The sequence below is a fragment of the Protopterus annectens genome, chromosome 1.part1 (genome assembly GCF_019279795.1).
Source record: "Protopterus annectens isolate FY-2018-M chromosome 1.part1, PAN1.0, whole genome shotgun sequence".
Taxonomy (NCBI): domain Eukaryota; kingdom Metazoa; phylum Chordata; order Ceratodontiformes; family Protopteridae; genus Protopterus; species Protopterus annectens.
The window spans coordinates 1334503610-1334521582 of NC_056726.1; positions in this window are offsets into that span (position 1 = coordinate 1334503610).

The window sequence follows — 17973 nt, forward strand, 5'->3', positions numbered from 1 at the left end:
GAAATGCATATGGCATAACTTATATAAAACACATGTTTATTTTCAACTGTGCCACAGGAAAAACAAAGCAATAGCCTTCTTGGCTTGAAACAAAAAAGGAACAGTATCTATAGTTTCTTTGTAGCAAGAGCAGTGTAGTCCCTTACAGCTCCTCTCACAACAGGCTGCCTTTAAAAGTTCTAGGCTGTAGTCCTCAACCAGACCTCTCAACTGTCCCTATTTTGAAGAAACATTCCTACTTTCAGGCCTAATATAGGATACCCCTATTTTGGAAGTATGTCCATATTTCAGGCTAGACTTACTCCCTTCACACAACTTTTCAAATCCATTTCTTCACATGGGATTTTGGAAGTTGTCTAGTACAAACACACAAAAAAAAAAAAACAGTATATGACAAAGGTATTACCAATAATTTAAAGAAAGTGGACACACATCTTACAACTCCCTTTTTGTGAAGCAAACATAAATGACTCAGTGTAGTAGAATTTTGTGATACTGTTCAATTAAAAAAAACAGCCATGTGCAGGGTGGGGGGGGGGTCAAGAATTATTTTGGATGCAAATGTAATGCTTCTTGCTGAGAAGAGATCCTGGATTGATGGTAAGTTGGTGCCCATGATTTTCTCGGCAACTTGCACCACTCCCTGTAGCTTCTTTATTTCTGCTAGTGTACTGTTCCCAAACCAAACTATGAAGCTACTAGTGAGAATTCTCTCAACTGCTCCTCTGTAGAATGTGTTGAGAACAGTAGGTGGGAGATTTGCTTTTTCAAATCTTCTGTGAAAGTGGAGACATTGGTGTGCTTTTTTGACCAACTGTTCAGTGTTCACAATCCAAGAGAGATCCTCTGAAATGTGTGCCTCTGAATACTTTGTAGATTTAACCCTTTCCACCTTTTCACTGTTTATCATGAGCAGTGAGTGTGTTGTTGACCTTTTTCCTGAAGTCTATAATGATTTCTTTTGTTTTACTGACATTCAGGTCAAGGTTGTTCTTAGCATGCAGTCAATCAATGAGTAGACCTCGACTCTGTAAACTGTATGACCTTAACCAGGTACTGATCTATATTTCAGATGATTCTCTCAAGTATTATGTATAAGTGAGTACTGATAAGCCTCTCACTCTCAACTCCTTTTGGGTCTTTTTGGCAAGCTTCATCTCACCCCTTGTGAATCTCAAGCTGTAGAACAAATTTTCTGATTCAGTGTCTCCAAGCTACTTCTTTCTCTTTTGCATTTAGAGGTAATCAGGGTCTTATTAACTGGCTAATGCAGAGTGTTTGCCTTACTATCTTAATTAATTGCTATGGGAATGCTCCCACAATCCATAAAATAGCGCAGATTTTAAGCATATTGCTCATTTACTAATTGTGTTTAATTTATTTATCCATTCTTGACCAGGTCAGTCCCACTAGGCTAGTGACCTCTTTCCAGGGGACATCTCATGTGGTATTTGTACTACAAGGAGAAAACCGTTAAATACATAATAATAATAATAATAATAATAATAATAATAATAATAATAATGGGCAAAGAAGTGAAGACTGACATTATCATAGTTGTCATCACTGACCCAGTTTTCCCTTTTTTACATGGGGTCAGGGTGTTTCATCTTCTTTGGATGAAACTTTAAACCAAGAACCCATCTGCTTGAGTTGGTGATAGCTTAGGTGTATATAAAAGATCCGAACAAATGAAGTCAGATCGTCAAACAGCCTAATTTACACAAATAAAAATCTACATTTAAATACATGAATGCGGAATAAATTAAAACTAGACTATTTAATATAGTAGTTAAAATAATACAGTCTAAACTGCATATAAAATACAGTAAAATATATATATATATATAATTAAAATACCTCTTCATCTTTAAAACTACTGAGATATTACAATTATCGTTCAAACCAGGACTACTAAAAGCATTAAGTTTGATTCAGTGGTTAATGTGGCTAGAAATATGCTTAGCTAGTGCGTTATCCTGTTTGCTAATAAAACAGGTAGAGATGGTAAAGACACATCCTGATTAGAAATGCTCTTTTCTGTTTGTAAGGATGAGAGCTAGTGAAATGGAGTAAAGAATTGCAATAAGTAGATACCCTCTAATCTTCTTATAAGTAGTATTCATTTCATTAAGAGAGGATAAACAATAAGCAGGTGAATTTAAAACTTTCATCATTTTATTGTTATACATACTGTTATCAAGGATTATATTATAAGGAGAATGATGTAAATTTGAGAACATGTAATGGTGGATTAAATACACCAGGCAGTCTCAAAGTTGGTCTTGCAACCATAGCATCATTATTGAATAACAAATCAAGATTTAGTTTCCTCACGAAACATTTTAAATCAATAATGGTTCTAGTTAAATCAAAATGGATAGAAGTTCAATGAGGTCAGGTGACAATAGAGTACCAGCCGGTCGTTCCATATTTGAGGCTTCTGCAAAGGCGAAAGCATTCAAGTTATTAATCCAGTCAGAAATGGTGTATCGCAGCGAAAACGCTCTTTATTTTATTAGTTTTATATAAAAGATCCTACAGAATTTATCAAAAAGAGCAGGAGTCCTTGATTAATCTACAAAAGAACTCTTATTTACAAAATATGTACATATTTACAAATATTTATAAATGTACAAATGCATAGATATACAGATTAGTTTATACACATTCATCATTTCCTTTATAATCATGCTAAAATTTCATCCCTGTTAGAACACCAGACCTTTTGCCTCATAAATAGCCCAAAACAAGACCTAGCAGGACCACCTGAGGTACTCTTCAGCTACAGTCTCAAAGCAGGTTACAGGCCAGGTGAATGGAGGGATATAACAGTCATCCCTCTTCATAAGAGTGGACTATCAACTGACCCCAGGAGCTACAGACCTATCAGTCTGACAAATATGATATGCAAAGCCATGCAAAGAATTATCTTGGAAATGATCAACAAGGACATTGGCATCTTAGAGTCTTATCCTGTATAAATACAGTAAAGATATTAGACCTATCAGTCTGACAAATCTGATATGCAAAGCCATGCAAAGAATTATCACCATAGGAAAGGCACTCTAGCTGAGAATCTAACAGCACAATGTCTTACTGTGAGGCGACAACGCTACCGCAGCACCACCACATAACATAAATATGTGAACTGGAGTACTGCAGTAAGGCCAGATTGCACAGGTCAGCTTATGTGGTGTAAGCAATGTGTAGGCTGGCTAACTCAATCTGCCCAGTGGTATGCCCCTTTAAGCAATGCCAACATTAGGTAAGCAGGTGTGACCATAGCTTAGCCTTTTCAAAACCAGCCAATTACAGGAAAGTGTGGGAAATCGGGTGTATTTAAACCCCACAGGTGCCAACAATTCCCATAACTGGTTGCAGCTCCCTACTGTAGGCAGAATGGCTGGAGTTGGGGAAGGCACTCGATTTAGAGTGCAGTGCTGGGGCACCCAGGAGTCCAGATTCATGGTATGGCTCCTGGTAAAACACCATGAGGAGAGCCTATTACAGGGCCAGTACCACGGCTCACAGTATAAAGCGGAGGCCTGGGACAGTCTCGCCCGTGATCTCACCAGTGCCACTGGTATCCCCCAGACTGGTGAGCAGGTCAGGCATCACCATGCTGCCCTGAAGTGGCGGAGGGGTGATCTCTTGGACCAATGGATCCAAGAATCCAGGCAAATGGTTGATGCCCCAGCACTGAGTAAGTACTCATTCTACTACGTAGATAATGCTTGCCTAGCTTGTGTATATTATGGACAGGTAATGGCTAAATATCACTGTATTTCTCCGACAGCTGCAGATGAGTGGGTTGCGAACCAGCAAGCCCATGCTGCTAGGCTACAAAGGCTGCATCGCGAGGCAGGTTAGTAATATTCTTGCATGTACTGTCATAACAAATATACTGCGGTGGTGGTGCTGTGGTAGCGTTGTGGCCTCACAGTAAGACGTTGTCCCGTTCTATTCACAGTTAGAGCGCCTTCTGTGTGGTGATATGCGTGAATGGGCGTACCTTCGTTGAAGGTTGTGTGTCAGAACTGGCAACTCGGCATGTAAAAATCTACTGCCAATCATTAGTGGACCGGAGTTCTGCTGTGGCGACCCCTTAACCGGGAAAAGCCGAAAGACACGACGACTGTCATAAAAAATATATATGAGTACTAGAAAGTATTGTACCAGTATAAAAATGTATTGTGTATGGGATGTACTGAATAAACCAGACAATATGGCAGGAAGACTGTCATATAGGTTGCGTGGAAAAAAGGTGTAATATCTAGTGATTAAAAGTATAACCCCTGGAGTGCTTGTGTACATTCTGCTTTCATATGTTGTAGTGTTGCATTCTATAAATAGTACTGTTGTATTAAGCAGTCTTACCCACACTGTTGAACGCAGTTAAAATGTGTAGGAAGTTCAGTATAACATGTTGGAAGTCCCAAGAGGTCAGTCCTATAGAACAACTGAGGGAGACTTAGATAGAAACCATTGGAATGCTTTACACCAATTCCCTGATAGCACAGTGTACTGTGATGTCAACTGTAATATTTTTACCACACACAGCAGGGGTTTGAATCCTGGGAGTGGTAGTAAGTTGTATTCATAATCATATCCCACAACTGTACAGTGTTTACGAGAATGTTCAGATAGAAAGCTGTATGCATAATTAGACCCAACAACTGTACAGACTTTTCTAGAATGTTCAGATAGTACGCTGTACGCATTATCATAACCATCAACTCTACAGACTGTGGCAGAATGTTCAGGTAGTAAGCTGTATGCATAGTCATAGTCCTCAGCTGTTCTGATCTGTCCAGCATGTCCAGATAAAGGGCCCAAATCTGCTGTCCGATAACCTGTTCCCCTGACAAATAAGTGTGATGATCAAAGAAATGTAGGCAGCTTATAATGACATATAATGGATAGTCAGATCTGAACATAAAAAGAGAATGAATATGGAAACAAACCTGTCATTGTTGCATCTCACCCAAAGTGTATGACAGCTATTCCAAAATATGTCATATTAACACCTGCATCCTGTCAAGCCTTGACCAGAGTGTGTGCAATAACGGACTGTTAGGTATGTGTATAACATCAAAATAGCATCTGGGAGTATGTGTAGAATTTGTCAGATAGTGTTAACAATGAATTTTCCAACAGCTATAACAGGTAAGAGGTGTAGACTGTAGTTACAACACAGTTCACACACATACTTGTCTACAAGCATGGGATCTGGGAGTATGTGTAGAATTTGTCAGGTAGTGTTAACAATGATTTTCCCAACAGCTATAACAGGTAAGAGGTGTAGACTGTAGTTACAACACAGTTCACTCATATACTTGTCTACAAGCATGGCATCTGGGAGTATGTGTAGAATCTGTCAGGTAGTGTTAACAATGATTTTCCCAACAGCTATAACAGGTAAGAGGTGTAGACTGTAGTTACAACACAGTTCACTCATATACTTGTCTACAAGCATGCCATCTGGGAGTATGTGTAGAATTTGTCAGGTAGTATTAACAATGATTTTCCCAACAGCTATAACAGGTAAGAGGTGTGGACTGTAGTTACAACACAATTCACTCATATGATTGTCTACAAGCATGGCATCTGGGAGTATGTGTAGAATTTGTCAGGTAGTGTTAACAATTGATTTTCTCAACAGCTATAACAGGTAAGAGGTGTAGACTATACTTAAGGCACAGTCCACGTATATACTAATCTACAAACAAACCATTGTACAAAGTAAGGCCATTGGGTAGTATAATAATACATGTAGGGGACAGATCACTGCAGTGACTAAGAAATTTGTGAAAACTACAGTTAGTTAATTTGTTAACTGACCTCTCTCTCTCCCACCCCCACCATATGTGCAACAATAACCCAATTACACACCTCAATGGGTACGTGTACACTCCATACTTTTGTTGGGACATATATCCTATTGGTTTACAAATATTCACATTTGGTTCTATGCATGTGCCATGTTAAAATACCCCATACTGGTGGCCTGTTGCCATCAATGAAACCTGCATGCTGTTGTAATGGCCACTGTTGTCCCATATATGCATGTATTCTGCTTGCTTTGCAACTGTTGTAAATCTGGTGTCTTGGGTTAATGGGAATACATATGCATGCTGTTATAACAAAACCTGAATGCTGTTGACTATTACTAACCCATATCATTCTTATAACTGCAACACCATAGCCCATATGGGAAGGCCAGTCCCAGCGGACCCACCTGTCCCACCTCAGCTGGCCATGGCACCGGGCACCAGCACATCTGGAGCCCAGCCTGGGACCTCCTCCTCTGTTGGCCCTGCACCACCTTCGGGTGGAACTGCAGCAGGGGATGGGGCTTGCCCCCCCCCCCTGGGAGCGAAGATGGAGAGGTACCTGTCACCCGGCATCAGGTCTGGGCCGTGGTGTGTAGGGAGCTTGACAGGGAGTTTCGAGACCAGTTACTCCAGCTTGAGGGCCATGTAGTACAATTAGAGGGTGAGCCTGCCCCTCTTACCCAGCCCCCAGAACAACCACCCTTGGGTCCGTGAAGGTGCAGTGGTGACTGCTCATGGGTGGGGACCTCAGTCCCACTGTTTCCATTTGGGGGCTCATGGGCTTGCGCCTTCCAAACACCCCTCCCTGTCCAAGGTGTTTACCCCCCACATGTGTTAGATACCGACCCTGTATGCGTCTTGTTTGTCTTGTCTGTTAACCTACCCAACCTACCTCCCCAAATATACCTACTACCCCTCCCCAACATCCCACTCTCACCTGAAAAAAAAAGGGCAATCTGTTCCCACAAAAAAATTTTGCCCCATACATAGCTGTCCATTTCACATACATGTCCACTGGACACATGTAATCTGGTCTAATTGGCATCACAATGAATTATTGTTGTCTTCACCCCCTCCCAGGGGTTTGAGTGTCCAAATCTACATCCAAATTCAGTGTATATTCACAGCTGTTGATGTAGAAGAAATGGGCAGCTATGGAACTTCCCTACACCCTTCCTGCACATCCCAGGCTATTTTCCCCGACTGTCTTTCCCTATTTGTGCCCCTTTTTCACCACTTTCCAATCAACCCCTTTTTTTTTTAAAGAAATTAGCACGGGGGTAAGCAGGAGTAAACAATGTTAAGCAGCAGTGAGCGGGTTTAAGGCTGTTTGCATGGGGGTAAGTTATGCCTACACAGGTTAAGCAATATAGAAGTTAACTGAGTATAAGAACCTGTAACCAGAAGTTAGCAGTGCTTACCTCCATGCAAACCCATGCAAACCCACTTACAACTGCTTTTAAGTGCCTTAATCACACTGTATCCCAAATGCCAGTTTTCTGCCCAGCAACAAAATAAGCAACCTCTGCAAGGATAGAATCCAGGACCCTGCACACCATAGATAAAGTGATTTACACTAAGCCATGACAGATATACATAAATCTGATGTTTGCAGAAACATATCATCCAGCCCAGTCATGCTATAGTACAGAGAATGTAACCAACATCTAGATGTATGTGTGTGTGTAAATATATTAATATCTAAACAGATATAACATATCTATATATGTAGATATATATATATATATATATATATATATATATATATATATATATATATATATATAATTAGAAATATATACATATATATATATAAATATATATGAACATATATACATGCAAATGCCTACATCAACACATATATATGTCTACACCTATATGTTGACATATGGATAGCAAGGTACATATATGGATGCAGGTATATAGCTATGTAGGTATATGCGGACATAGTCACACATATGTAAGCTGATTTATATATCTATAAAGGTATATGTGGCCATACATCTGTAGACAACAATGGCAGATTAACAAAAACATATATGTCCACATGCACTGTTAATGGGGTTGAGAGGCCCCAAACAATATATGTCTTGCACGAATAGGCATACTCCCCAGCCAAACACGTCTGCCCTGCAATACACTAACAAGTGTTGCAGATCCCATAACCAGAATCTGTCATGACACGGGCACAAGATGTTAACAGTACTACATCCCACCTGTATGATGTCAGGCTGGTATTGTAACATATCATGCAGTACAGTCTGGCTCCCATAGGAAATGTAAAATATGGAAGCTATCAACATCCCCAGGATACATATACACAGGCACATATATGCAGATACAGATATACATATATCTATATATATATATATATATATATATATATATATATATATATATATATAGATAGATATACATGTGACTACACATTCACACACAGAGATATGTATAGTAAGATACATATGTAAGAGGTGCACAAAATATGGAACAGCCACTATGCCTACAGTTCACACTGGAACAACTGGACACTGTATGGGCACCCATACAAATGACAATCATTGCCTGCAACATATACCCACACAGAGGTCATAGGAAAAAACACCACACACAGGTTTGCAGGAATGGAAAACCTTTATTTGTGTACTATTACAGTTCTATATACTATTGCTACTATAATTGGGACTGTCTTCACGGACATGGTGTGTGTGTGTGTGGGGGGTCACATCTGCTTTCCTCATGTTTGCCATTGCCTACTGACAGACATCCTAAGGACATCATAGTAAAGTACCGCTGCTAGCACGTACTGCCCATGTCGACTGCAGCAGAGATATTGCCCAGTATGTGTGGACATTCTGACACACTCTGTACAGTCCATAGGTATACACAGAACCCCTTAGTGCAAAACATGTGTACCATGCCTGACAACATGGATGTTAACAGCCATGTAGATGGGTATAACACATAACAACTGATATACATATGCCATCATAGGTTATGCATTCACACACACCTGTCTGGCATGACACGTACTACCCGCTGGTACAGGGGTGCTAAGGCCACATACTACGCAGTAGATATTGACATACATCTGTACAGCATCCCATTGCTCATCTGACATGCATGACTGTTAAGGGAGGCCTGGCAGCAGTACATCTGGCAAGTATCTGCACATGACATCTCAATGGGTAAGTACACTAAGCTGCTAGACATGTAACAGTGCACTGTGCAGGCTATAGGCAGACTGGCTCAACACTGGCCTACATCTCCTATGGGGGAATGCACATGTACCTGCATATATAGCGGGCTGTACAGGCATGTCACAGCACAGGGTAAGATACACCTGTGTGAAAGTGCATAACTACAACCAATGAGAACAGCGCCACAGCCACATATGGCAAGCTAGCATAATATTACAGTATATGGACTATCTGTTCAACACCATCCTCATATGTGCAACTCACACACTAACCCTACATATACTGGGCCACTGCACAGTTTGGTCTGATGGCTGAGTGTGGTATGGGACATGTGTGTGTGTATAGCCCTACAAACATGTAAGCCAATATGGTAACATACAATGGAGCAGCATGTAACATCAGATAGGACGGGACCTAGGACGATGACAACTACCACAGTCCATACACAGGCCAAGGTACATATTAACAATACACACACTGTCGACATTCACCATAAGTACAGACCTCAGTATTGTACAAACAACCACAGTATGTCCAGGTTATGTCATCAAATATAACCCCTACTGTACATAACATGTGTAGCAGTCTGATATCTCACTGGCTTGTTATCAGATATGATGACACTAATTATGGTGCACAGCACATATGCACCTCTTCATGCACGACATATGTGCAAAGGTTGACGGAGTTGGGGCTGGAAGCACATACACAGGGCCAATATTTACATGTTGCTGTGATAACCTCATACATTTACTGCTGTAACAGGGTTTGTTGCAAAATATGTCCTATGAGGGATATGAAGTCAGTAAATGTCATGGCTTTCACCATTTACAGACTGTAATCCTCACACTACCTTCTGCAGTCCACAGATAGATGCTCCATGGGTAACACATGAAATCAAAGGCACAACACACTGCCCAGTCTGCAGATCACCCTGCAGATGAGAATTCCTCATAAACATAGAACTGACATGGCAGGTATTGAGACATGTAGGACAGCCATATCCACACACACACTGTTAAACCAACATTACTCCAAATGCAGTATAGCAACACTTACAGTCTGTAGTTAGGTCAAGCACATCCCCCCTCCTGTGTGTTGCCCTGTTTCCACAGTGTATGTTGTTAGAGGCAAATCCCCAATCCATCTGAGATGCTGTTTGCCAAACAACAGATCTAGTTCCTGCTCATATTGAATGAAAAGGGCCAACATCAACATGATGTTCCTAGATATTGGAGTGTGTTTCCATGCAATTAGCTATGGGAATGTTACCACAGCTGTTTCACATGCAATCAGGTAGGGGAGGGCTGCAATTCATGTAGAGGCCATCAGCTGATCATGAGCATCACTTAAAATACACATGCTGCTGCCTAAGCAAAGCAGGTATAGGTCTCCACATCCACCAGAGAGAGAATGGGAGAGGCAGACAGAGGCAAAGACAAGTCAGGGAGGGGTGGGAGAGTAAAACATAAGCATGTTTGTGTCACACACCTATCAGCACAGGGTATCTAACCCCTAATGACTATGTAGTGCTATCACAGTTCTATGCAGTTATTGGATGCGCCACATGGGTTACCTGTTGTGGAGCCCTCAGAACATATATGTGATGGTGAGTGACATCTGCAACAGGGATACGGTAGCTATATGGTAGGTGACGTACACGTGCCTGTCCACATGAACAGGTACCACCGTCAACACCACCACACTCTGACAGGGACGCACACAAATTGACACACTTGGCAGGGCCAGGATTAAAACTCATCAGTAGTGGGATTGCCACAGCACATCATTGTGCAATTATCACATGCACCACATGGGTCATACTGAGGTTGTATGGGCAAAGGGTATGGAGAGGTGACATCAGACAGCATGCTTCAGTATGCCAATGGGGGTTGCAGTGAGTGTGGATGTGAACATACTCACCATACAACACACACACAAACACACAGGGTGCCAGTACTGACATGCATGGGTGCATGTCTGCATGGGTGTGTGGTGGTCCACTGTGCCAGATGGCTATACAAGGCTAGGCGATGGGTATACCTTGGCATCAGGTTACATGATAATGGTCTGCATTGTGGCTCAGGGCTGTGGTTTCTGTATTTGCACACACACGTGGGTATTGTATCCCCCATCCAGTCACCTGGGTGACTATTGTGTGTGACCAATGCTGTGCATTGCTTGCCATGTATGTGTTCCTTAGTCCATGACATGGATGGTGTCTGGGATGTGCATACCTCCCACATGTATATACAGTGACATGTGGAAAAGTACCTGAAGTGTCTGGCCCATGTTGTGAACACAGATTATCATCAGATGTGCCAGTCTTGCCCACCTGTGGTGGAAACTGGTAATGGCCAGCAGGTTTACCCTGCACCTACATTGATAGCATGCTATCAGCATTCCCTGGTGTCAGTGGAATCTGTCCATACAGGACATATTGTCAGGCATGGTATGTCCTTTGAGGGGTCACATGTGATGGCACCACAGGTGTTGCAGGTGTCCATTGGGGAACATGGGGAGGGTGCACTGTCTGCATGTACATGTATATTGGACAGATGGACAGGGTGCCATGCCCTCTGTAACCCACTGCTATCACTCCATAGTTACTATCAGTGGCTAATATGCAGTGTACTATACACATATTGGCTGTTGCCTACGCATGTGTGTGTGTGTATGAGACATGGGTTGAGAGTGTGCTCTGGGTAATACTGGGGTTGCTAACTGTGATTGTCTGGCCTTGATGTCACATGTATGGGTATGGCTTTGTACCCCAGCCTCCCAGTTATTTCACATCTGTTTTCCCTGTATGGTGGACATTGCGATATATAGTAGGGCCACCATATAAGAATTATGCAAAAGCCGATTCATATTGGCCACAGGTGTCACACACCCACAACCACCTCCACACAGGATACGAGTTGCAAAAACACACACACCTGTCATGTCTGGGAGTTGAACCCTACCTAGCTAGTCTATTACACTACAGCAGTATGCAATTATAGTACGCACCACAGAGATTACTGGAGTATTCCTTCCCCTAAGGTGTATATCACATTGGATGACATCAGCAGCATTGCCAAAGTAGGACATTCTAATTGTAGTGAGTGTGACTAGCCTAAAATGCATTGCTTCCTACAAAGACAGTGACACACATGCCAAACATCCATAACCAACATGTGTGGGTATAGAATTCCTAATAGAGGTCTATATCACACTACAGCATAGAGCTATTATAGGACACACCACAGGAATTACTGGAAAACTCCTTCCCCAAAGGTGTATTTCACAATGAATGACATCAGCGGGATTGCCAAAGTAGGACATTCGAATTGTAATGAGTGTGACTAGCCTGAAATGCATTGCTCCCTAAACAGACAGTGACACACATACAAAACATCCACAAGTGACATGTGTGGATACAGAACCCATAACACAGGTCACACTAGAGCATGGAGCTGTTACAGAACACACCGTGGGAATTACTGAAGTACTCCTTCTCCAAAGGTGTATTTCACAATGAAGGACATCAGCAGGATTGCCATAGTTGGACATTCAAATTGTAGTGCATGTGACTAGCCTACAATGCCTTGCTCCATAGACAGACATTGAAACACACACAAAACATCCAGAACTGCCATGGGTGGGGATGGAACCCTACCACAGTTCTAAACCACACTACAGCAGTATGCAGTTATGGCACATTCTACAGAGATTACTGGGCTACATCCTTCCCAGAGGTATATTTCTAGGTGGGTGTCATCAGCAGTCTTGCCAAAGGTGAGCATATGAATTGTAGGGAGTGTGCATACCCTAAAAAGCAATGCCCTCTACACAGACAGAGACACACATACTTGCTATGTCTGGGAGTAGAGCACCTGCCTAACTACTTTATTACACTACAGCAGTACACAATTACAGCACACACTACGGAGTTACTGGGCTACAACCTTCCCAGAGGTGTATTACTAGGTGGATGACATCAACAGCCTTGCCAAAGTTGAGTATATGAATTGATGAATTGTAGTACCCTAAAAAGCATTGTTCTCTACACAGGCAGAGCCAGACAGACACATACACACACTTGTCATGTCTGGGATTATAACACCTACCTAACTACTTTATCACACTACAGCAGTATGCAGTTACAGGACGTATGATGGAGATTACTGGGCTACAACCTTCCCAGAGGTGTATTTCTAGGTGGATGACATCAGCATCCTTGCCACAGTTGAGTATATGAATTGTAAGGAGTGTGAGTATCCTAAAAAGCATTGCTCTCTACACAGACAAAGTCAGACAGACACACACACTTGTCACGTCTGGGATTAGAACAACTACCTAACTACTTTATCACACTACAGGAGTATACAGTTACAGGACACGTTACAAAGATGATTGGGGTACACAGAGATAATCAGACAGACACACACTTGCCATGCCTGGGATTAGAACAACTACTTAACTACTTTATCACACTATAACAGTATGCAGTTACAGGACACACTGTGGAGAATATTAGGCTGCAACCTTCTCAGAGGTGTATTTCTAGGTGGATGACATCAGCAGCCTTGCCAAAGTTGAGTATATGAATTGTAGGGAGTGTGAGTACCCTAAAAAGCATCGCTGTCTACACAGACAGACACACACACACACACACACACAAACTTGACATGTCTGGGAGTAGAACACCTACCTAACTATTTTTTCACACTACAGCAGTATGCAGTTACATGACAATCTATGGAGATTACTGAGCTAGAACTTTCCCAGAGGTGTATTTCTAGGTGCATGACATCAGCAGTCTTGCCAAAGTTGAGCATTTGAATTGTTGGTAGTGTGACTACCTTAAAAAGCATTGCTTTCTACACAGCAAGAAACAGACAGACACACACACCAACAGACACACACTCACACACACAGTTGCCAAGTCTGGGATTAGAACTCCTACCTAACTAGTTTATCACACTACAACAGTACACAGTTATGAGACACACCACAGAGATTACTGAGTTACAATTCTCCCAAAAGGTGTATTTCACATTGGATGCCCTCAGCAGGCTTGTCATAGTAGGGCTATGGGGAGGGCAGTGTGTGTGCATGGGCCATAACCCATTCATCTATGAGTTGACACACCACATGCAGGCACACGCAGGGTCATATTTCACAGGTATGTGTATACAGCTGCTAGATGACTACTTCCTTGTACAGTCATGTTGCACAGCTGACAAATGCACAACATAGTCTGTCATGCTATGCTGACAGATACTGCTGGCTAGTATCTGCAGTGAGTGACATCTGCACCTCATGTGTTTGGGGCCCTTTGGCTGTGTGCTGGGTGGGACAGGCCTGGATGGCTCCTTGTTACAGTCACCCTCTTCCACACATCTATGTCCATCTACCTTTGGTTTATTATAGTGTGTTGTCCTTACATATATGTCTGTATTCCTATCCACTGTGTGTGCAAGGCATGAGTGGTGCATACTGACAAGTGTCTGCACTAACAACTGCGACTGCCATATATGTCTGGTCCACTGGTGTTTGCAGACTTGGCCTTTATGTGTGTGAGCATGCCCAGTATGACCTTTCAGTATGTTGCTGACTGACATTGCCTTCATTTCTCTAAGTGTATGAGCATGCCCAGTATGGCCGTCTGTATTGCATTTCACTTAAAAGAAAGTTACTGTTCGTCGTTTTTGCATTTAAGTTACCTGTAACACATTGCATTTAAGTTACCTGGCACTTGCTCACTAAAGCAATTATATAAGTCAGCACTAAAAAATTAAAAGCACTACACCCTCACAAACTCCCCTTGAGTACCTTGTTCCCCACTGGCCCTTTTTTTCAATTATAAAATAATTCCCAATACTATTCTAGCATGTCCAAAGGTCAGTTGTCAATCTCCTCTCTGGTCCAGCTGGTGAATCTGGGAATCTTAAGGCAATGTTACAACTGCCTCATGTACACAGACAACCCTCTCCTCCTCCCAACAAATTCCAAAACTTGTGAGAGATGCAACCATATAGCCAAACTGGAGGCTAAGCTCTCTCAACTCAGTACTGGCGTAACCAGTCAGGATGAGAAGGAAGCCACACTCACTACAATTCCAGTCTCACATAGACCTACCATGACAGCAAACCAAACACATAAACACACAAAAACATACTCGGAGGCTCTAAATAAAAGTCTGCCTAAGCAGCAGAGACCTACAAAGCAGACACCCAAGCAACCACTACCCCAAAACAAAACACGTGCAACACATAGCTCACAAAGCCAGTGTGCCGAACAGTCACAGCCCTTAAGGTTAAACAACACACCTGATACACTTGTAATAGGTGACTCTATCGTCAGGCACACTGACGTCCCGCTCACCAGGCTGAACAAGGAGAAGGTCACGGTGAGCTGCCTATCGAGTGCTAGGATCCGCCACATAACACAAGCACTCAGGTCACTCCAAGGCAAGTACAAATATGACTCAGTCATGGTCCATGCTGGTGTGAATGACATGAGACGTACTTTCCTGGACTACATGAAAAGAGACATAGAGGAGCTCTCTGAGCATGTAGCCCAGGCCAGTATGACCCTGATCTTGAGTAGCATCTTACCCTCACCAAGAATGATGCCACAATATGAAGACAAGATGATCAATTTCAACAATTGGCTTAAGTATTGGTGTCATTCAAAGGGGATCCAATGCCTGTCAGCCTGGGATGACATGCTCGACAAGCCACAATGCTTCGCTAGGGACGGCTTGCACCTGTCACCCCTGGGCTTTCGGATATTTGCAAAGGCTCTTGCTACCCCCATAGTGCCTTTTTTAGGCAAAGCTCAAAAGACAAACCCACCTCATAGGTATCACAAGGGATAAGAAACTAAGAGTAATGCCACTCAATGCCAGAAGTCTAAACCTCAAGATGCACGCACTCGAAACTCTCCTTAGCATGGAGAACATCGATATCTGTACAGTAACAGAAACCTGGTTCAAGGCTCCCGAGAGCACCCCAGCACAACCAGGTTATACCTCATACCATGCTGTTTGGCCCCAAAACTTAGACTGAACCACAAAAGGAGGGGGAGTATCAATATTCGTCAAAGATACCCACACCTCCAGGTTTGTGGCACAGAACGAAGCATCAGAGACTATCCATGTGCAACTAACAGTGGATAAAACTGCCTTCTAGTTTATAGCCTGCTACAGACCACCCTCCCAAACCCAGGAACCCCACTCGGCCTTCCTGAGAACACTGGAAAATACGAAAGTCTCTCCAAACACCATTATATTGGGTGTCTTCAACTACCCAAACATAGACTGGGAGCATTACTCTAGCTCCAACACCCTAGCCCAAAGGTTCCTAGAATTTATAAACTCAAATGCTATGGAACAACTTGTTACCACTCCCACAAGAGGGGAAAACATACTGGACCTGATCATCACCAACATGGGGACTCTATGCTCCAGACCAGAAGTGTATCCCTCACTGGTAAGATCAGACCATAAACTAATCTCACGGGATATTCACATCCCGACCCCACCCCCTGCCCAGAAAACCACAGTGAAAAACTTCTCTAAAGCAAATTTCACACTCCTCAAAACTGAGGTGGAATCCTTCAAAGCCCCCAGGCCTGTGGAAAATACAGCCCAGTCCGCAGAATCCTTTATAAACACATTCTATGAACACCTTCAGGAATGCATGGATCATGCAATCTCAAATAAAACCAAGACCCGATCCTCCAAAGGCAGACGTCCTGTCTGGTGGACCCCAGCCATAAACAAACTATACAATAGAAGGAGGAAGCTACTACATGATAGAGCAAAATCCCAAAAAGGGAAGGCATCTCTGATCAGTATTAGCAAAAAACTACGGGCACTCATAAAATCGTCTAAGGCCAGCTTCGAGAGAAAAATTGCACAGGACACCAAGGATAATCACAAGGCTTTCTTTAGTTATGTTAGGAACCTGGGTGGGAATTCCCAGATATGCTCAGAATTAGTCTAAAATGACAAAAAATACACCGAACCCACAGACATTGCCAACATCCTAGCTGACAGGTTCATCGCAAACTTCTCCCCACCAAAAGGGCAAATATCTATCCCAGCAGAGTGCTGCCCCCCCTGACATCTCAGATGCTCAGGTAAGAGCCACCCTCTCCAAAGCAAAAAACACAGCATCAATGGGACCAGATGGTGTCCTGGGCTGCGTCCTACATGAACTCCAAGAAGAGCTAAACACAAACATAAAACTACTGTTCAATCTCAGCATTGCTACAGGATATGTACCCAAAGAGTGGCATACAGCATCAGTGGTCCCACTCCACAAAGGTGTTGCCTCAATGGATCCTGGAAACTATCGCCCCATAAGCCTGACTAGCTTGGTCTGCAAAGCTATGGAAAGGATCATCATGGACCTCATAAATAAAGATATTGGGGACCTACAGACACTGGATCTTATCCAGTTCAGCTTTGTTAAGGGCAGATCCTGCCTCCTAATCCTGCTCGATTTCTTTGGAACAGTCACCAAGGCCATTGACGAGGGGAAGGTGGTCCACATAACCTACCTGGACCTCGCAAAAGCCTTCGATACAATACCCCACTCGGGCATTATAGATAAGCTCACCAGCTTAAATATAAACCCCTATGTCACTAGATGGGTTGCAAACTGGCTCAAGGACAGAACCCACATGGTTAGAATTGCTGGAGCCATGTCAGACTCCAAACCAGTTACAAGTGGCATCGCACAAGGCTCAGTCCTGGGACCTCTCTTGTTCGGTATATATTTCTCGGAGGTACAGGCCAACACGGAAGGACTGTGGCTGACCAATCGCAGATGACTGCAAACTGGGTGCCATAATCGACTCTCCAGCCGGCACAAGCATCCTCCAAAAGGGCCTCATAGAAACAGACAACTGGTGCCAGAGCCATGGCCTCAAGCTAAATGCCA